The sequence below is a fragment of the Rattus norvegicus genome, chromosome 1 (genome assembly GCF_036323735.1).
Source record: "Rattus norvegicus strain BN/NHsdMcwi chromosome 1, GRCr8, whole genome shotgun sequence".
Lineage (NCBI taxonomy): Eukaryota > Metazoa > Chordata > Mammalia > Rodentia > Muridae > Rattus > Rattus norvegicus.
Window position 1 is genome coordinate 49,824,612 of NC_086019.1, and position 22,238 is coordinate 49,846,849.

The 22,238-nt window shown below is 45.4% G+C and overlaps 1 long non-coding RNA gene across 3 annotated transcripts in view; it reads left to right on the forward strand.

Moving 5' to 3' along the window:
• The window catches only part of LOC103690969 (uncharacterized), a 47,812-nt gene extending 38,198 nt beyond the window's left edge, over positions 1-9,614 (forward strand). For all 3 annotated transcript variants that reach the window (XR_005497982.1, XR_589936.4, XR_005497981.2), the window contains 2 exons: positions 578-798; positions 7,905-9,614. This is a non-coding gene — a long non-coding RNA (uncharacterized LOC103690969). The remainder of the gene's footprint in view (positions 1-577; positions 799-7,904) is intronic.
• Positions 9,615-22,238: the final 12,624 nt, after the last annotated feature.

Consider the following 22,238-nt stretch of genomic DNA (forward strand, 5'->3'; position numbering starts at 1 on the left):
GAACCACCACAAGGAATGTGAGAGACAGATACTAAATACAGATGTAGGGAGATTATGTCTTTCTGAAATTGGGTGGAATTACTTCAAGCCTATTGTTGTAATAACAGCATCATTTCTTGCTTCCTGAACTCTCTGAGAAAAACAAAACAATTGCATCAACTTATTCAGGAATCTCTCTCTGTCTCTGTCTCTGTCTCTCTGTCTCTGTCTCTTTGTTCTCTGTCTCTGTCTCTGTCTCTGTCTCTGTCTCTCTCTCTCTCTCTCTCTCTCTCTCTCTCTCTCTCTGCCTCTCTCATAAACATACTCTCTCACACACCTGCATGTCACCTCATGTCCCCATGAGACAGCTTCCCTGCCTTAGGCTCCTTTCCAAAGGGTGTTCAAGGTGCCTGTCATTGAATTAATGTTTTTCCTCCCTGATACGTTTGGTGGGATGAATGGCTGAGAGTCTGAATGCTGACTTAGGGAGCCACTCCTGTTCCCGCCCAGAGTCCCCCAGTCCCTCAGGCCCACTGTCCTCACCTCCCTGGCTGAGTAGCCACCATTGCTCGTCTGACCATCCTTTTTGCATTGCCAGACAAGAGTGCGGAATGTAACGGAATCTACAGAAGGCTGTAACATAACATTCTAATTGAACACACCCTGGGGAATTTCTGTGGAAATATTTCTGGATTTGGGTGTTTCTGTCCCTCACTCTTCCTGGACACATACGAGTCACATCAAAGGAATTCGTTAAAAGGAATCGTCTGGTGTCCTTTGTGGTTGGAATGGTTTTAAAAGGTCTCAGCTGACTGACAGGTAAGGAACCATCAATTACTAAAAGGAAAAGAAAGAAATGTGCAGAAAAGGGGAGGAAGAGAGAGCCAGTAACTGTGGCGTGGGGGGCAGGGGACTTCTGAGGAGACTGTAAAGCCCTCAAGAAATATGTTGTTCTGGAAAATTCCACCCTCTCCGTTGGAAGAACTAACCACAGAACACAAAACAGTCAGAGGTGGCCAGCCTTGGGACGGAGGAGGCCTTTGTCTTCATTCCATGTAAGTCATGGGCGTAGAAAGCTTTCATGTCCCTTTGCTGAGAGATCAACTTACACGGGGTTTATGATGGGGAATGAATACACTCCGTCACTTTGGGCGGAAGGTTCAGGGGAGGAAAATTCTCTCTTCACGGTCAATTGCATCCTTTCTAGAAAATCTGTTTCTGCAGGAGATAATGCCCTACTTTTCTCACTTAAAAAAATGGGGTTTACCAGTAATTTAAAACAATATAATTGTACCACCGAGTCCGTAATTACTTACTGAACATGAGCTTTCGGGAGTTACGCAGTGACTGAATACCCCTTCGGATGTTTATGTTACTGTGTGTGACTGCTTTTCCGAGGCCTTTGCAAGGCAAAGTATGACCACACTTGGGACCCGGCTTCAACGGCCTACCCTGAACAATGGGGTTTAAGACATATAATTAATCCAGGAAAAATGAACCAAAGTGGTGAGGAAAACTCCAAGTACAAAACAGAGGACACGGAAGAGGATATTTCACGTGTTCTAGATCAGGATATTATACAGGAGTAGTTCATATCCCACCCTACCTCCATCCCCCTTCCCCTACCCCACCACCTCCATGCTCATGCAAAACCAGTGGTGTTTCTGTAAATAACAGGAGCCTGCATTTGAGAAACCTGATGAGGTCTGTTTGGGGGTGCTGCATGGGGCCCCAGGTCCAGTGTCTCCCCACTATTTCTTTTCAGCCCTCCTGGGAACACCCTTGTAGTTCTCAGCCTGTGGGTCATGACCCCTATGGGGTCAAATATCAGATATCCTGCATATCAGATATTTTACATTATGATTCATAACAGTAGCAAAATTACAGTTATGAAGTAGCAGCGAGATAGTTTTATGGTTGGGGGTCACGACAACATGAGGAACTGGATTAAAGGGTCACAGTGTGAGGGAGGTTGAGAACCACTAGTCTAAGCCCATTTAGTAGCTCTTGGAAGCTCCTGCCCACCTGTTACCTGTTCACACCTGTGCCATGGTGTAAGGGCAAACACGTCTAACATGCACTTGCAGTGACAAGCATTAAGGTGCTAGACCGGACCCCCTTAAAAGTTTCTAATTCTCCATTGAGAGAAGTAGCAAAAGTTCTCCTTAAGAACAATGGTCATCAGATCAGTCTCCGTAGCCAACCTTCTGCTTGTCCACTCTACAACCCACAGCACCGTCTCCCTGCATGGTTGACCCCATCCCCGCTGTGCACAAGTCACCACCGGACAGCTGAAATGTAACTTGAGATACATTGCAAGAGCAACATACACACTAGATTTTAAAGATTTGTATAAAAAATATTGCGTTTCTCATTTTGATATAGGCTGTGTAGTATCTTTGCATACTTAAGTAGCTAAAATGAACTGTGCTCTCAGTTTTCTGGTGTTTTCAAACACAGGCTGCTCGCATCTGTGACTGGCTTTTTATTTCTATTAGGAAGCAGCTTACCACAGGGGTCACCAAGCCAAATGACCGCAGGAGCTAGCTGGTAATGGCAGTTTCCTGGGCACACTCGTGGACAGCAGTGGGGACTGTGAGATAAAGCACACACCCACCTGAGACCAGACTCCTCACTAGCAATCCTAGCAGCCAGTTGCTTGGCCCTCGTAAGCTTATGCAGAAATTTCCAGAATCTGGGTCACTTGTTCCTGTGTGTGTTTGTGTGTGTGCATGTGTGAGTGTGTGTGTGTGTGTGTATACACATATGTGCATGCGTGTGTACGTACACACATATGAAGTTTTCAATTTTAAGTATTGGAAAGCACGCTATAGTTTTGAAGCCTACGGTAGCACTGCACTGATTAAGCCACAGACAACATGCGTGTGGGCCACAGGCTGGTGACAGCATTCCCCTCCCTCTGTCTCTGCCAAGCCCAGCCTTCAGTGGTGTTCCTCACCAGCCTCTTGGATAGGCTGTCTCATACCTTTGACACTCATGTGAGTAAATTAATGGATGCCTAGGTTCTAGAACTTTCTTACGTTAAGATGCTTTCCTCTCTTTTTTGAGTGTGAGCAGTGGTCCTAGCCTGGAGGGAAGGTGAGGGAACAGACCCTTTGCCTCCTGAGACCCTTCTCATTTAAGCCAGATGTCCACAAAACAAGTGGACAAGTCTTGTTTGGGGGAAAAAAGAGTTCCTTAAGCTCCTTTATTTCATGCTGGCCCTGAAAGCTAATACAGAAACGAGCAACGTAATTCTAGACTGAGGCCTGGATTTTTTTTTTTTTTTTGGTTCTTTTTTTCGGAGCTGGGGACCGAACCCAGGGCCTTGCGCTTCCTAGGTAAGCGCTCTACCACTGAGCTAAATCCCCAGCCCCAAGGCCTGGATATTTTAAGCTAGAGCCATGGAGGGTCACTGAGATCCTTCCTTGCTACCCAAGGGAGGGGATGTTAAGCTTGGGGCCAGTTTTACTGAAGAAGAGACCCATCAGTGCCACCCTCTCTAAGAGGTCAGGCTGAGACCTAAGTGGGATAAACATTGTCCACCAGACACCAGACAGAACTGGTCATTCCCCCTAAACCTAACACTCTGAGTCATCCGGGCAAGATGACTTGAGAATAGATTAAATTATAAACCCATAATCTCAGTATACCACTTTTTAATGGGTTCAACATATTAGAAATACTTGAGGTTAAAATTCTTCAAGTGGCTTTTTAAAGATTCTGTTAGTTTGAAACCTGATGGTTCGTGTTTTAGCTGTAGGAGAGTCAGACAGCCTTTTCTGAGCTCTGCAGCTCTCTTGAAATTCTCTCAAGTCCGCAGTGGGCCACCCACTACCAAGGGGAGGAGCCAAGAGTGTGCGTTAACCACTGTTACAGAACACTTTCTTCCCAATTACATGTAACTTTATACCATGCAGCCAATTTCTCTCTACCCTCAGCTCCAACCTGCCCTTCTTCACCTATGGTAAACATTATCCTACCCTTCACTCCTGCGAGATCAGCTTTTTAAACTTCCATATATGAGTGAGACCATGTGATAACTTTCCCAATGTATCCCATTTATTTCATTTGAAATAAGAGCTAGAATAACCCATATTTCTGCAAAGGACCGGATTTCTTTATTAGGACTAGTAAGTACTCTATTCTACATATAAGGCACATGTATGTGAACATGCATATTCATCTATCAATGAACACATAGGCTGATTCTGTATAGTAGATTTTAAATATAGTATTTGTTAAATATTAATAGTATGTCACTGTTAATAGATAAATGTGAGTAATTAAGAAGTCAATACTTCTTTAAGAATATCATACACGCATACAATGTGTCTTGATGGTATTCGCACTCTGTCCCTCCCACTCTTTTTTTAATCAACTGAGTCTGCCTTTGTGTTGCCCGTATGTGCATGGGCATGGGGCTGTCCACTGGAGCACGGCTGACCTGACAGAGGCCACGACCTTAAAGAAAACTTATTCTTTTCTCCTCCCTCAACCATCACCTGTCAGAAGCTCATCGGCTAGGGCTCATGATCCCTTCCCCCATTCTTGCTGGAGTGCTGGCTTGGCTTGATTTGATGCAGGTCTTCAGCAGGCAGTGACAGATGGTGGGTGTTCATGCATGCAGCTGTCCCGTCAGGTACAGAGGCACTTTAGCTCAGGTCTTCCCCAACCTCTGCCCTGTATGATCTTTCTGCCCCCTCTTCCAAAATCTTCCATCAGCCTCACATATAGATGTCCTGAACTTGGTTGAACACTTTGAGTGGTTAGTAAGGAAACTCACTAACTGCTATCTGGTGCCCAAAAGAACTTCTCCAATGAGGTCTGAGAGCTAACTAATCTGTGCTGACCTATAGGTCTAGAGATATGAATTTAGAGGGCTGTTTAATACTACAACTGTCTAGTAAAACAAAGATAGTAGGTTTATTCCTGAAACCTATCAACCCATAGCCATGGATTCTTGACTAGATTTATAGTATTACCTCTTGTGCTGAGGACCTTAAATCCAATCAGGAGGCAGTTGGTTATGTGTATAGCATGTGTGCTATTATTGCATACATGGGCATATTTTGCCACAGTGGTCATTATTGTAGCTCACAAGGTTCACCACTGGATAAGGCTCCTGTCTTTTCTTTCCCATTAGGCTTCCTAGTATTCTGGTATTATAAAAACTAGCCAACATCAACTTGGTTTCTCCATGTCCTGTGACCCGAGTCTTTGGTGCCTACTTAGCAGATTTTTTAAGTAATATAAATAGCTTATTTCCCCCTTAGCGGGCACTAGAGGAAGGATTGAAAGAGTTGAAGGGGCTTGCAACCCCATAAAAACAACAATGCCAACCAACCAGAGCTTCCAGGGACTAAACCACTACCCAAAGACTATACATGGACTGACCCAGGGCTCCAACTGCATATGTAGCAGAGAATAGCCTAGTAAGGGCACCAGTGGAAAGGAAAGCCCTTGGTCTTGCCAAGGTTGGACTCCCAGTGCAGGGGAATATGGGGGAGGGAACTAAGGGGGATGTATAGGGTGAATACCCATATGGGGGATGTGGAGGGGAGGGAATGGACAGAAAACCGGGAAGGGAAATAACCTTTGAAATGTAAGTAAAGAAATATATAATAAAAATTTAAAAAACAAACAAAATAGCTTATTTCCTGAATCTAAATTAATATTTGTACTTTTGAATCTAATTTAAAACTTTAAGATATTCTTTTCCTTAAACTGAACCATGCCAAAAAACTGATTCCTTCTTGCCCTTGAAAAGAAAGAATGACATTTAAGGAAAATGTGAAACATGTATTTTCCTACCAGTAATAGAGGGAAAAATAAGATAATAAAAATCCTAACACAATAAGCCAATTCAGGAAAATCTAAAAATAGCTAAATTTATCACCTAAACATAGAGAAGAGCTCAAGCTCCAGAAGTGCGTCTGATTCCCCGGCTCGCTTTCTTCCAGTGTCTGGAGCATCCCTAGGGGCCAGCTGAACTACAGGGATTAAAAAGGCTTCCAGGAAATGCCATTGGTGGCCCATTCAGGGCCACCCTCATCCTGATGCAGAGATCGTGCTTGGAGCTCTGGACAAAGGATGGACCTGGTGTTCACCTGCTGTCCCAGGAGACGACTTGTCTCCTATAGAGACGCCATCTTTCTTTTTCTCACAAGGCAGATGAAGGCGTCTTGAGCCTTCTGTTGCTGTCTATGTGGTGGCTTTGTTAGACAAAACCTTTCAAGATATGGAAAACCTGTCAGAAATGTCCCTGAGCTATCCATTATTTGGGTACTGATTTATTCATGAATGCAAAGAGAAACTAAGACAGGATTACAGGATGAATCCAAATCTTTCCCGCTACGTACACCCACCTCCACCCCATACTGTTTGTCCATGTGCAAGCCTGTTTCTTGTCTTGATGGTTCCATACCACAGCTCCAACATCAACTAACAATTCTTTCTGGCAATTCTCTGTCTCCACTTCCTGTTCTCCTGGGTTGAGTCTGCCTTCGAACTCCTTCACCACCCCAAAGTCAAGATCCAGAGACTCTGCATAGTCCCAACACTGCACAGGCTCTCCTGGGTTCCATCTTCCTTCCCTCCCCCATCACTTTGCCCCTGTTCTTTCCCATGGGGAAAACTGGCTGCTCATCATGTAGTCTCCTGAGGAAGATTTATTTCTCCTTTCTGTCAGAACACCTCTCATTCTTCCTATTCAGTTTGGTTTTGGTGTGCATTCTTGGCTTCATGGCCTGTAGACACATATTTCCTCCACCTAGGACCAGCTCCCAGACACAGACCAAAGTCAGCTCTTTGGAGACCCACTGCCAAGAAAGGGCAACTGGACAGGTTCTGTTCAGTCCATCTATGTGTGCGCTGCCCCAAATGAGCTCAGCCACATTCCGGAAGGCCCTCACTCTGTAGAACCTTCAAGGCTCACCTTCCCAACCTCTTCCCATGAACACATTCTTCAGAACAAGAATGTTCAGGTATACGAATCCTAACCTGGAGGGAGAACAATCCTGGTAAGGACCAGTTTCTACTAAAGGAACATCTCGTCTGAAACACTCCAAGGGGGTCATTCTCTCACAACAGTGAGTGGGCAGTCCCTCCAGGACGAAAGCATGTATAGAAGATATTCTAATGTCTATCCTGTAAGACAAGAAAGATCCTTTGAGGCTTCACAGTGTCTGACTTTCCAACTTCCACATACTGAAGGCCAGGTTACCACCATAGCCCCCGTATGCGGAAGCTTCAAAGGAGGGTTGGGTTTTGCACACCATGTGTTTGTAGAGATAGAACAACAGTATTGTCAAAATACTTAAGTTATCCTTACATCTTCCAAACTTTAGGTGGTGTGTTCACCCACTGCCCCAGGAATGTAGCAGTGGTTATGCACATGGCTGGCTGGGTAACTAGGTAACCAGGTAGCCAAGGGACCACCATCATCGTCACCATACCATGAAAGCAAAACCAATGGTAGGAGCATGGCGCATGGGTTTCCTGTGAGTTTTCCTCGATGAAATGCCTAACACCTCCACATGGAGCCACTCCCAAGAAAGGAGCAAATCTCACACGATAAACCAAGGGTTTGGGGCCGCTGGGCCCAAGCCTATTCCTATTTCCCATCATCCAGAACTAAAGAGTCCTCTAATGGTGACAGTGTGATGTGTGTCACCTTTCTTAGGGACAAACTGGGAAGTCGAGGGAGTCGGATTCTTCCTTGAGATTTACATGGTGGAAAAGCCCCTGTCCTCTGGGGGGGTGTGTCAGGGCAGGGGTGTCTTCAGTGACATTCTTACTAGTGATGAGTAGAAAATAAATGTTCTAGCTTCGAGTTGGTCTGTGAAAAGTGAAAGGATGCCCGCTGAAGACACTGCCAAGAGCGCAGTCTACACTTCAAAGAACTCTTTTCTTTTTTTTTTCAGGCAGTGGAGACGTGAAATCCCAGACTCTCAGTTCTTCTTCAGTTCCAAATTGTCAAGTTGCTGATGGTGCAGTCTCTCCTAGAGTTTGTTTGGGGAAGCAGCAGACGGATGAAAAGGAGAAACTGTATTTTACTTAAATGAGCTCCCTCCATTCGTGCAGCATGTGATTAGGCGGCTGTGTTAGGACCAGAATCATTTTACATTCCTGAAGGGTGACACTCTGGGACTTGGTCTCCGACCTGGTAATAGCCTGGACCAAAGACTGGGAAAAAGAATTCCAAAATAAGAGAAAGTCGGCGGAGGGTGGGAAGACAGGCAAGCCAGTGCTGTGGGGACACTTGGCTGGCCTTGCTTAGCCACAGGACTCCAGAAGGGAAAGGATGAGGCCGTTCCATGCAGCAGCCCTTCTCCATGGCTCTACTTGATACAAGCCAGGTGTCCCATGCAAAGAACATCAGGAACTGTCCCAGGCACCTTCTACCCAGTCTTGAACTTCCTCTCTTTGTATTAACCCAGAACTTTCTGTCACATGGTCATGTGACATGTCTTTCTTCCACAAGAGCAAAGCAAGTATGGGGAAAACAGATATGAACAATCCCACCTTAAAGAGAAGGGGATCCCTTGGTGTCACCAGCTGCTAGGGAGGGGGCAGGAGGACTTCACAGCAGAATTAGCATCTAATTGGGATGCTGAAGGGTGACTCGAGTTTGCTAGTGGGTTAGGACAGAACACATTTCCAGCAGAATGGGAATCAGCCACTATGCATGGATTCATTCCCAAGTAGATTTTATTTTATCCCTAAGTTTCAACTCTGAGCCTGCCCTCGAGTACTTCCAGTCCAGTGAGGACTACCTTGAAGGCATCCTACATGAATAGTAAGTGGATGGTTTGGGGAAGGTCATGGACCAGTGGACACTCCACAGCTTCCTTGGGAGCAAGAGGCCAGGCTGAAATAAATGTCAAGGAGACAAGGAGGGCACAACTCAAGAGAGTCGCTGCAGACGCAGGAGATATTAGACAAAAGTTCGAGAAAATGCTCCCTGTAGGTGGTAGGGGTGACGTGCACAAGAAGGAGAGGGGAGTAAGACAGAAGTTACCCCTTGGGATGTCAGGAAGCAGAGAGAAGACTCTAGTGGGAACTAAACTCAGCTATAACCCGTTGAGTCCGCCCTCAGAAACTCTTCCTCCAGGGAAGCCCCACCTCCTGGATGCTACAGCTTTTTCCAACAGGGCCACCAGCTGGAGACCAAGTGTTGAAATACATGAACCTTGTAGGCCATGTTCACATTCTAACTGTAATAAGAACCAGTAAGGATTTCATTCTGAAGACCAAGAACGTTGGTTTTTATAATGAGTGTGTCTGGCTAGAAGGATGTCCTAGTGCCTAAGAACAACGGTTGCTCTTTCCAGGGATCTAGACTCCTTTCCCAGCACCCACATGGCAACTTAGAGCCACCGGTAACTGTAGTTCCCAGGGATCTGACGCCCTCTTCTGGCCTCCAAAGGTACCAGGCGCACATGTGGGGCACATACATACATGCAACAAAGCACTCATAAGCATCAAATAAGGCTAAATAAATCTTTAGAAATCAAACTGGCATGTTTTATTCTTCAATTACATAAATATACCCGTAGAGTGAACAAAACTCAGAGAATGTGAAAAGCATAGTTACAATGGCTAACTAAGATGTAATAAATATTAGATGTACACTTTCAGTTTTATTTGCTTAAACATGGTGTGAGCGTGTGGAATCTTTTTCTGTTGTAGACTCTGTGGTTGAGGGCCGAGATAGAACGCAGGGTGAGGTCTTCCTGAGCATCCGGGTGAGACGGGAAGTCCCACCTGGAAAGAAAGAGAGATGGAACCAAGTGGAACTCAAGTAGAGGCTTCTCCACAAGGTCACCTGGCGGTCACGGTTTGTCTGGCGGTCTGCTATGAAGAGAATGCTTTTACCACACAGTGTTATCAGAGAAGAGAAATTAAAAAACGCTGTGAAAACGGTCTCCACAGCCAGCAGCTGTTACTCTTCTTTTCATCAATTTCCTCTCAGGATGCCTGATGTGTTAGCCTCCAGGAGGCAGGGCAGAGAAGCCAGAGTGAAAAACCTGTGGGTGACAGGAAACTTGGTGTGTGCTGTTACTGTCTTGTTCTAGGAGATGGGGAAAGAGTAGTCTCTCAGCCTTGATCTTATCTCTGTGGTGATGTGACGTCAAACATATAGCACACTGTGACTTCCAGAATCCTCTACATCTCTGGGGGAAGGAGTCTTGAAGAAGCAGAAACCCTATTTGGTGAGAGGACAGAGCAAGGGTCATAGTTGGTTAGACGAGAGGGGTTCAGACCTGTGCTGATCTCTCTACCAATGCTTTCCCCCTTGGATACCTCCTGCGTGTGATCCTGACGTGAGGAAGCAGCTCTTGTACAAATTAACTATCATAGAACTGAGGCAGATTGGCACTGAGAATCAGTTGAACACGCCATGCTTGGCTGCAGGAAAGCCCAGTGGGTAGAAGTGGTTATGGATAATATTTGTAAAAACCAATTTGGTGAAACAAATCAGTTGTTTTTGTTTTGGGTCATTTTTGTCTCATTTTAGGGCATGGAGTAAGAGAGAGGACCCACTGCCAGAGAGAGGTTCTTTATCTCCGTTCTCACCTATCTGAGAAATTCAAAGCATACACCACATTAGGGAGAAGAGTCTCACCAGCCTCGGTTCATTGCACTTCAACAATTGCCAGCATTTTGTCAACCCTGGCACCAAAGAGCTTGAAAATATAAATTTAATCCACAGAGACTGCATTTATATTCAGCTCTCACCAGAAACAAATAGACTATCCAAAGAAAGACAGATTTTTAATCATCTGGCCTGGATACGTGAGGGAAGTGTCATTTCTCAGCTGTCTCATCTCAGCTGGTTCGTCGCTGGTTTCTCTGTGTCTGGCACTGTCTGAGCGTGTGCTCCAGGCCATGGGTAGCGCAAAACACCTGGTCCTACCTGGCTGCTCCTGCTCACTGTCTGGAGCATGGTGCATTTGTGAAAAGCAATTGCCCTGCAGCCAGATTCCAGATCTAACCTTGGCGGTGTGGTTGAGCCAGCCCACGTGGGAAGGGCTGACCTGAGCCTCAGGTTCTTTGCAACAAATGTTACTTCTGTTCTAGTAGGGTTCTTTGCAACAATGTCATTTCTGTTCTATGCGGAATGTTGAGCAAAGCCGTGAGGGACACTGTGCTGGCTACACCAATTGCAATGCTTCCCACCTGGTACTCTCACCTGCTCCACTTTTCCCAGATGCCAAGATAGCCAATGGTGTCAGCGTGCTTGTCAGGTGCCACCTACCTACATTGCTTGGTCAGTTTCCTTTGTGTATCTCTCTAGCCAGATAGAGGTTTCCAGGACCCGGAACTGTATCCCCTCTTGGCTTAATGTCTGTGAAAGATAGTTCCCGGCCTCATCAGCATGCCACTTGCTAGAGCAGATGAGACTCTGCTTATAAAAGCATCAAGTGCATTAAAACACTTTGTTTTTATGGCATGGCCTTAGCCAGCTCTTCTGAGCCCTGGGCTTTCCAGATGTTTGCCTCAGATGCAGGCCAGAGAGGCTCAGCTGCCAGCTCCCTTCTTTCCAGATGGCAAGTTCTTAAGACTCCAACTGAACTGTTGGACTTTTGGATCTGGTATGCCACCGGAGACCTGCTGTTACCACATGTCCACGGACTGTGATTTCTGTGGATAAGAAAGTAACTTTGCTGTCTAAAGTGATCTGTCACTTCATGGGAAAGCCTGTGTATGCATGCGATGGCACAACTGAGGCAGAAGCCATTTCTCCAACATGGCTGAACACATCTGCTTTCTGCACCACATACTCTTAAAATGTGATTCAGCTCATCTCCAAAAAGCAGTGTGTGTGTGTGTGTGTGTGTGTGTGTGTGTGTGTGTGTGTGTGTGTGTGTTTGGTGGGGGGGGTTGGGGGCTGGTGTGGGGTGTTGACTGTACTCTCTCCCTGTGAGACAGGGAAGACCTTTCTAACTGCACTGATCAAAAGAAATCCATGGAAGAGATGCAGTGCAGCCACCAAGGTTGGGTCATGAAAAGCGTACTTTGCCTGGTTCTTTTATGGGACGGTCACTATATTTGATGAAACCCAAGGTACATAGAGTTCTTGCACAGTGGTCTGACTCCTTGGTCCTACTGATGCTCCAGCCAGAAGACACATATGACTGGGAAGATGCCAAGTCGACCTTCGAGTCTTGTTTCTGAGGCCCAGAAGTCACAAGCAAACACAAGCCATCATCCCATGCTATGCCAGACCTGCAAAAGGTACTGAGAAATGAGGGAGGACGACCGCTGTTCAAGCAACTACATTTTGTCATTCAATGACAGGGACCAAAGACAGAGGGGTTTTTTAAAAAGGTTTTATTTATTTATTTAATGTACACTATCTTTGTCTTCGGACATACTAGAAGAGGGCATCAGATCTCATTACAGATGGTTGTGAGCCACCATGTGGTTGCTGGGAATTGAACTCAGGACCTCTGGAAGAGCAGTCAGTGCTCTTAACCACTGAGCCATCTCTCCAGCTCTGACAGACTTCTTAGAACCATTGTTTTCATCAAGATGAGAATCACTCGAGTAGGAGTTCCATCCGGCAACAAGGATCTAGCTTTGCACTGAAGCTTATGTTAGCACACCACCAACTGCTCTAACTTAGGTTGGGTGCCAGAGATGGATAATGGACAGCTGCTGTTTCCTACATCACTACACCTGAGTGCATATTTCTCAGGACCAAATCTCTGTTGGTCCTACAATGTACTTAGTAGGCCTTCCATAAAGTCCTTCAAAGCTCTCTGACTCCCCCATAATGACAGTTAAATAAGCTACTACATTAAGCACATCACATGCTATGTATCCACAATATTATCAGGGCTCTAGTGTGTGTGGAGGTGAGATGAGGCTAATCCACTTATAGAGACCAAGGGCTCCCACTGACCCACTTATACTCACTGAGGGCCCCCATATTGTATAAATATTAGAAATAATCGCCGCTTCTTCTCTGGAAATTAAAATCTGGCTAGAAAAGGGAAAGTAATAATGTTTTTGGAGCCCAAAATTATCACAGTTGCCAATATTTTGTGTTGATGTTAGACATCTGGAATAAGACAAAGGGGTCATGCATGACATCAGAATAGGAGTCAAGAGTCCCAGAGAAGAAATGGCTTCAAAAAAAAGTGTTCAGTGAACCCCAATGCTAGTGGAGGAGCTGTGGGGTCCAGAGTACAAGGCAGAGCCAGCTGTGCCTCTTAATGATGATGTAAACAAACGACCTGCCCCCTGTATTGTCAAGGTGTGGGCAGATTTCTGAAGATTTCTTCCCTGGAGACTGCCTCAGAAAGTAGCAAGACTTCTCAGGAAGGGTCAAACTTATAAGAAGTGGGTTAGAAGCAAAACAGGGGGAGGGATAGGAAAAATAAAGAAACCGGATTTTATTTCTGCTCAGGGATGAGACTTGAGCCTGCCCTGTGATCCCGACAGTCTCCCTGCCTTCTGCAGAGCCCAGGAGGTGTGTGATCTCTAGTTTAGCATTAAATGAGCTGAGATAAACAAGTTTGGAGCTGAGGGTCTCACAGGGATCTACTGCGGCAAGGGTAGAAAGTGGATGAGGAATGTGGGGTTACACCCTTTCTCAGGAGTGTCAGGAAAATTTGCTCTGATGCCTGAAAAAGAAAATCTTTGGGCTGTTTTAAAAGTTTCATAGTGAGCAGTGAAAAGACATGGGGTGAGTTTAAGGCTGGGGCAAGTCTTGACCTTTTATATTTAAATGACCGTAGTGACCATGCATGGAAGACTTCATTCCCTCTTTGCTTAAATTGTGAGCTTTATATGAATGACAGACGGACTGGCAGAGAGACAGACAGATAGACAAGCAGGGTGCGGGGTGCCTGATGTAGTGACACTCACCTTTTGATAAAATGAAAATGCAGGCGAGGTACAGTACCTTTGGTGGCCTGCACCAAGGTGAGCCACTGAGAAGTTAGGCCATGAAACACGTCTGGTGTGAGAGGAGAGGAGTAGACATGGGTGATTGGTAGAGGAAGACAAACAGGCAGACAAGAGAGAGACACCAGGAGAGAAGGCAGAGAGAGAAACATGGGAAAAGACAAGGAGACACATGGGGAAGGAGAGAGGGCTCTGGGGTACCTGGAGGTCCTTTTGTCCACAGCACATACCTAGCACACCTGGCAGAGGCAGAGCAGGCCAGTGGGATTGCCTGCACTCTAACACCTTAATCCTAGAACTTGGGAGACAGAGGCAGGCAAAGCTCTGTGAGTTTGAGGCCAGTTCGATCCATACACTGAGTTCTGGCCAGCCAAGGCTACATAGAGAGACCCTACCAGGAAAAGAAAAAAGACAAGAAGAAGGGGGCGGGACAGAGGGCAGGAAGATAGATCAATACATGTTATTCCCCTTTAGGGGTGGTGGTAGAGAGGTTTAACATTCACTGTAAGAATCCCTAAAGACAGAACAGGTCTTTACATAAGGTGTCACAGCTCATGTGAGTTTATTCTGATTTAGACACTTGCCACTGTGACATCATCAAGCCTGCAGTGGATGAGAGTGAGACCTACTCGTGGAAGCACAAAGGAAGTCAAAAAGCTATGGTTACATGCACATGGCTTCTGTACACTCCCAGAGCTATTTCTGGTGAGTTGAGATATGGTTTTGAATCCAGAAAACATGTTTTTGACCATCTCTCCTTCTATATGATCTACCTTCACACACACACACACACACACACACACACACACACAGATACACACTGACACACAGACACACATACATACACATAGATGCACACAGATACACACAGACACTAACACACATAGACACAAACACATAGACATTTACACACATACACATAAACACACACAGATAAACACAGACACATAAATACACACAGAGACACACACAGACACAGACATACACATATACTCTCACACACACATTCACACACACTCACACACATATACCTGCAGACATATACACACAGACACATACACTTATACATACACAGACACACAGACTCACACACAGACACAGAGACACACACAGAGATATAAACTGACACATATACATATACACAGGTACACATAGACACACACACATACAGTCACACAAATACACACAGACTTACACACACATTAACAGATAGACCTACACAGACCCACACACATACATCCACTGACACACACAGACACATACATATGCTCACACACGCAGATACACTCACATACAGACATGCTACTGTTATGAACCATAATGTGAACACCTGTGTTTTCTATGGTCTTAGGTGATCACAGTGAAAGGGTCATTCAGCACTCAAAGACTGGGTGACACCTAAGGTTGAGAAACACTGCTCTAGAGATTCCAGAACTATCCTAAAGGTGGACCATGAGCTTTCCTTGAAGAACACCATTTACCACCACAGATTTAACCCAACCTTGGGAAAGAGACAGATGCGATTTGCTTGACTCCACAGCGGTCATTTGTGCAATGTGCAATTTGTAATGAGTGCCAGTGTAAGGGGTCTTCAAAAGCAAATATGAACTAGAGATGGTGACAAAGCCTAAGGCCTCCTTCAGTGGTGACAGTGGTGACAGTAGGAACCCAGGGCCATGCAGCAAAGGGCAGAGCGAGCATCCTGCAGCCAGCTCTGTTTGCTCACACTGTATCTACCGCACAGCTTGCTCTTGGTCTCGGGGTTCAGGCAGAAAACTGGAGTCAGTAAGATCTGATTTCTTCCGCCCCCTTATCACCTCACACACAGGATCCACACAGCCTGGTTTGTTTTGTTTTGTTTTGTTTTCCTGTTCTCCCATCAGGTAAGGCAGAGACATACCTGTGCTCAGTGGAGCTTGAACAGAATGTGCTGGGCTGCAAAGTGCCACCAAAGGTCACCAAAAATTAAATCCAAGCACAGAAGAGGGGCAAGGACGGATACCAGAGCCCCATATTTTGCAGCTACATCACCATCTGTGATGTGGGAGAGAGAAGGAGAGGTGTGAGGAGTAGCAGGGGCACTGCAGGTGAGAGGGGCGGGTGGGGTTTAGCCTTGTCAGACTTCCTGCTAGACTTGAACATGATACTCTGAGGCCCCACTTTCCCTTATCTGAAAAAATTCTCTTCTGACTCCCTAGGAATTTAGAAGTCACAGATATCAAATGACTTAAATGTTTAGAAACTGCAATGTAAATTCTATATGGAAGAATGTCTTAGGGTTTCCATCTCTGTGAACAGACACCATGACTAAAGCAACTCTTATAAAGGACAACATTTAATTGGGGCTGGCTTACAGGTTCAGAGGTTCAGTCCATTGTCATCAAGGCAGGAAGCATGGCAGCATCCAGGCAGGCATAGTGCTGGAGAAGGAGATAAGGGTCCTACATCTTGATTCAAGGCAGTCAGGAGAAACTGACTCCTCCTCACTGAGTGGAGTTTTGAAGCCCACCCCCACTGTAATATATTTCCTTCAACAAAGTCACACCTACCCCAACAAGGCCATACCTCCTAATAGTGCCACTTCCCATGGGCCAAGCATATTCAAATCAGCACAAAGGACAATTGTTATTTTCAATATTTAATTATTATATACAAACCTGGGATTAGCTGCATAATTCCATGTATAAAAGCTATTAGGAATTGCAGCTTGATGTCTTAGTGACCATGCAAGGTACATGCCCATAAAATTGCTCCCACATAAATCAAAGCCAGAAAAGGAGTGAATGCTTCTGGTGCTTGGCAATCAAATGCAGCTGATTTTATTCGAACATGGGCAAGCTGGAGAAAATCACCAAGACCACAAGGATAGGCATGTATGCTGTTTTGTCAACTTTTCTACCAGAGGTCTCCACCACCCAAGCCTATGTTGAGGAGTGAGGGAACTAAAAGCCAGAGGGCGGGGAAAGATGACAGGATAACTTGCTTCAGGATCCACTTCTCTCTATAACCACTTTCAAAGATACACAATTGCGTGTTATAAAGACATATGACAACACACTTCAATCTGTTGAATGGATGAGACCTAGCTAATTATATTTAACTGTAAAAGTTGTCAGAATCAAACCTTTGCCAAAAAAAGAAAGAGAGAGAAAGAGAGAGAGAGAGAGAGAGAGAGAGAGAGAGAAAGAGAGAGAGAGAGAGGGAGAGAGAGAGAGAGAGAGAGAGGAAGGAAGGAAGGAAGGAAGGAAGGAGGAAGGGAGGAAGGAAGGAAGGAAGGAAGGAGGAAGGAAGGAAGGAGGAAGGAAGGAAGGAAGGAAAGTGGGAGATTGTGAAAGAGAGGATCTCACCAAGGCATAGCTGACAACAATAACTATTACAGAGGGAAGGCCCAGGACCACACATTTGCACAAAGCCACTATAAAAACCAATTCTGCAAGGACCTCTGTTAGGATGTAGCAGTACAGCACTTTGGCAGGTCTAGGCCAAGCGATGCTGCAAAGGTCAGATCTCACACAAGACAATTTATTGGGGATGGGAAGAATGATGGAACATGGAGAGAGAGAGAGAGAGAGAGAGAGAGAGAGAGAGAGAGAGAGAGAGAGAGACAGAGAGACAGAGAGACAGAGAGACAGAGAGACAGAGAGACAGAGAGACACAGAGAGACACAGACACAGACACAGACACAGACAGAGACACAGACACAGACACAGACACAGACACAGACACAGACACAGACACAGACACAGACACAGACACAGACACAGACACAGACAGAAAGAGAGAGAGGAACCAGAAGACAGAAAGAGGGCTGTGATGTATGATGGTTGGGGACTTTTTAAAGGGTATAAGTTTGCATAAAGAAAATTTGTGACTTGTGACGACAGTGAAAATGTGTCCCTTCAATGGCAGTGCCTGATGACATGGCTGCTAACACTGAGTCCCTGGGGACAGTCTCGGGGAGTGCCTGATTCCTAATAACATCTGCCTAGGAACCACCCATGAACCATACCCACCCTTGTTGTTGATACTTGTAGTCAAGGATTGTTATTTCGAAACAATTTATGTAATCCTTTATTCGGTTCTGAATGAGACATCTGTATCACACCCCTGCCCTCAAGGCCTAGGGATCATCGTAGAAGAGGTAATGAAAGGAGAAACAGAATAGATATGTATAGATGGATGTGGGTTGGGTCCAGAATGGGAGGATCAAGTAGGGATGGGAAGGGGAGAAGGGATAGTGAGAAAGAAAGTTAAAATTAAAGGGGCATTTGAGCAGTAGTGTAGAAACTTAATATAGTAGAAACCTTTAAATATGTGTGTGTGCCATATGGGTTTGTTCTGTGTTGTAACTGTCACAGCCCTGTGGTTTCTCCTGTCTGAGTGGAGGATTGAAATCTCCAGGTAACTGGGAGAGACATTTACCCCAAAAGATATACAAGTGGCGACACCCGAAGAAACACAAGACTCAAGAATAAGCAAAACGACATGGCTCTCCCAAAATATCAGCAAAACGTCTCTGGACCTCAGTTAACGAACCTAATGACACTGAAGTAGGTGAAAATCAGACCAAGACCTCAAAAGTCTACTTTTAAAAATAATAGTGGGGGGTTGGGGATTTAGCTCAGTGGTAGAGCGCTTGCCTAGCAAGCGCAAGGCCCTGGGTTCCTTCCCCAGATCCGAAAAAAAAAAAAGGAAAAAGGGAAAAAAATAATAATAGTGGCCAGGCTGGAGAGATGGATGGCTCAGCGGTTAAGAGCACTGGCTGCTCTTCCAGAGGTCCTGAGTTCAATTCCCAGCAACCACCTCATGGCTTACAACCATCTGTAATAAGATCCAGTGGCCTCTTCTGTTGTGTTGGAAGAGTGCAATAGTGTACTCGCATGCATAAAATAAATAAATCTTTAGAAAAATAATAATGGCCACAAAAAGGCCCAAATAATCAGTTGAAGGAAATTAAGAAGTGAATTTAGAAGATGCGTGATAAAGTCCACAGCGTAAAGGAGAAATTCAGTAAGGAAATTGGGATTTTGATTTTTAGAAAATGTTAGAACTGATCTGGAGAGTTCCAAGCAGCGCTATTCTGGAGCCTGAAGACACTGTTGGGGCCCCACAGAAGTGGGAAGTAGGTGGCCCCAGTCCGTTGCTTCCTGCTGTAACCATCCCCTCTGCTTAGTGTAATCAATGGAGAAGCAGCAGAGGTGCCCTGTGGTCTCACCCTGGGATAAGCACAAGCCGTCTGCAGATGTTTGCATTCTGTGGAGACCTCAGGAAATCTGGGACCATTATCTGGTCCCCTCTGGCCAAAGCACAGCCACTGGCAGAAAAGTCTGAGAAATTTGGAGCAAACTAATTTTTCCCCGTGGTAAATGACGTTTAACTTATAGTGAATTTTATCAAAGAAACACACAGCTTTTTCTCCTGCACATCAGATGTTGTTCTAAATGCTCTCTGTAAGTATTAACACATTAAATCTTTTAATAAACCATGAAGTAAGTATTAGCACTTACCCCATTTTACATAAGAAGGAACCACTGCACCGAGAGGAGAGGCTAAGTAGCTTTCCCATGATTCCATGGATCAGGGATGGCTAAAGCAGGAACCATACAATCCTGTCTGGAGTCAACAATCTTGTAGCTACCTTGCTAGAGTTCTGGGAGGACTTGTGCCAGAACCTCATCTTTCCTGTGTGACGGTAAGAAGTATAAAAGAATGATGAATTCTGAGGCTCAGCGTTCTGTACTGACCCTGCAGAGGGTAAAAGTACGGGCCAGGAGATTGATACATGGTGGGCACTGGCCAGTCATGACTACTGCTAATATACTCTCAACACTTGCTGGGGTGGTAAGCTCAGCTTGAACTGCCAGTGGCAAGTGAAAGAAACAGTTTCCATCATCTCTGCCACAAAAGTGAAGAGCTATGAATGCCACCTTCCCCTCTCACAGGACAGGAGGGTACAGTCAGAGAGGTGTATTCACTGTACTGAAGCAGTGAGCCCAGAGACCACCAGGCGCCATGCCCAGCCTTTCCCTTACCCAGGCTTATGGCTGTGTTTGTCTGTGTCTCCTAAAGGCTTGCCTGGTGGCTACACAACAGAGGTTAAAGTAGTTAGAACAAAACTACCCTGAAGAACCCTGGGGTCTCGTAGGAAACATTGTTGTTGAATGTTACGGCATCTTTCAACACGCTGATACAACAGATTCCTATAATGGGGTAAGATCTTGGGTACAGGAATTTGGACCTTTTGGATACTTATGAAAAGTCCTGGCTCCCATTCAGTCTGGGTTCACACTGGTCCCTATCTCCATCATGCCGGGTTTGTAGACTCTTGTCAGTTCAGGTGCTCATGTGGCTGTTATCTAAGCTAATATGATGTCTATTGAATGTTTTCGTTATGTTGTGAGGATCCTCTTTACTCGCTTTGGGGAAATTACTCCAGATGATATAGTGAGAGGTGATTGAAACTTGTATGCTTTGCTAACTAAACTTTTATCATCATAAAACTATCCTTTTAAAAAGCTTTTGTGTATATGGGAGTACATATGATTGTGGGCATGCGCATGTCATGGTGCACATGTGGAGGTCAGAGGACAGCTTTTTTAGATCTCACATTCTGCCTTGTTTGAGACAGTCTTTTGTAGCAGGTTCTCTGTCTCTGCCTCTCTTTCTGTCTCTGTCTCTGTCTCTCTCTCTCTGTTTCTCTCTCTCTCTCTCTCTCTCTCTCTCTCTCTCTCTCTCTCTCTCTGCCATTATACTGTACATTGTAAGCAAGCTGGCCTATGACCTTCCGGACACTTCTGTCCCCACCTCCTAATCCTCAGTAGGAGTGCTGGGAATGACCAAGGAAAGGCTAACAGTAAACCTTTCAGATATTTTGTCAAGATCCTTCCTCAGGGGAACCTGGCCACCCCTTCACTCAAGGGTTCTGGGTCTGCAAACTGGCTCAAGTCTGGAAATTGTTCACAGGCCAAGATTGCTGTTAGCCATGATCCGATGTAGCCCTGTCTTTCATTTATTTGAGGTTTTTTCTGCTTGGGCAGATCAAACAAAACTGTAGTAGGATTCTTATCTATTTCATGCCTGGGAAGATTATGATTGATGAGCCAGTCATACAGGTCATGCTATTGTAAAAGTCACTTTGCCTGTGACATTGCTTTGCCTACGCTGCCCATTACAACAGCTGCTCTACCTTTGGTGATTCGGTGCTGCCACCTGGCCCCTACTGCTTCAGGGCAAGCTCTCCACCCACTACGCTATCCCCCAGCTCCCTCATGGACACTTTCTGTTGTGTACTAGTGCATCTGTGGGTGTCATAATTTCATGTTCTCTTGTCCTTAATGTTTGTGTTGATTATGAGGGGGTCTGGGTACTGATCCTCTCACCAAGCCGTCTCTCATTTAGGGCTATATATTTGTTCACCTCCCCCTTCCTGACCAGCCAGAAACCCGTGATGTAACTTCTAAGGGAAAGCAGACTTAGGAATGCATAGGGTAAGGGTGGTTGGAGAAGCACTCTTTGATTATCCGCGTCCCTGACCACACCCAGATGTCAGACTCCACTAATTGCTTGCTGGTTGTTCGAGTGCTTTCAATAACACCCCGGGCATAAATCACTCCACAGGCAGATCCAATTAGATGTGGACTCCTTCACGGGGTAGTTCTAAGGTCAGCGTTTGAGGTTTGTGATGACCCCAAGAGGACTCTCATTAACTGTCTCTTTCCCTGGTTCTTTCATGAAATGATCAATCTTGGTTTTTCTCCTGAATATTCCTCCTAGGTGCTTTGGCTCTGAGACTTTTGTCACGTGTGTGTGTGTGTGTGTGTGTGTGTGTGTGTGTGTGTGTGTCCCATGGAATGTGATTTTCCCCCATATTTAGCTTCAAACAAGATCACAGGAAGGCCTGCTTTTCCCTCCAGGGAAGACTTCTGGGCCTCAGCTCTACATCTGCTGTAGGGATGATGTAAATCTCTCCAAGTGTGGAATCTGCCTTGGGAACAGGACGCTGCATGGGATGGAAGCCTCAGATTTCTAAGCCTTTCCCTCTTAACGTAAGTCTACTGCTCCCCCAAAACAACCTTGCATTGAAAATGGCTTTAGAAAGACGAGACTCCACACTTAACAGTTAACTAAGAATCCAAGCTGAAGTGCTTGGGGGCTTGCCCTATCTTCAACCTGGGGTTCTTCAGGTTGTCCAAGTTTTCAAAATGTCTGTAAGACGCTCCATTTGGCTGAATCTTACCAAATGTTTATTGCTCTTGGACGTTGTGCAAAATTCTTCCTCAGATTTCCTGAAAGGAAGCTGAGAGCACCGGCTTATCTCTCAAGTTTTCTTTGAAGGTCAG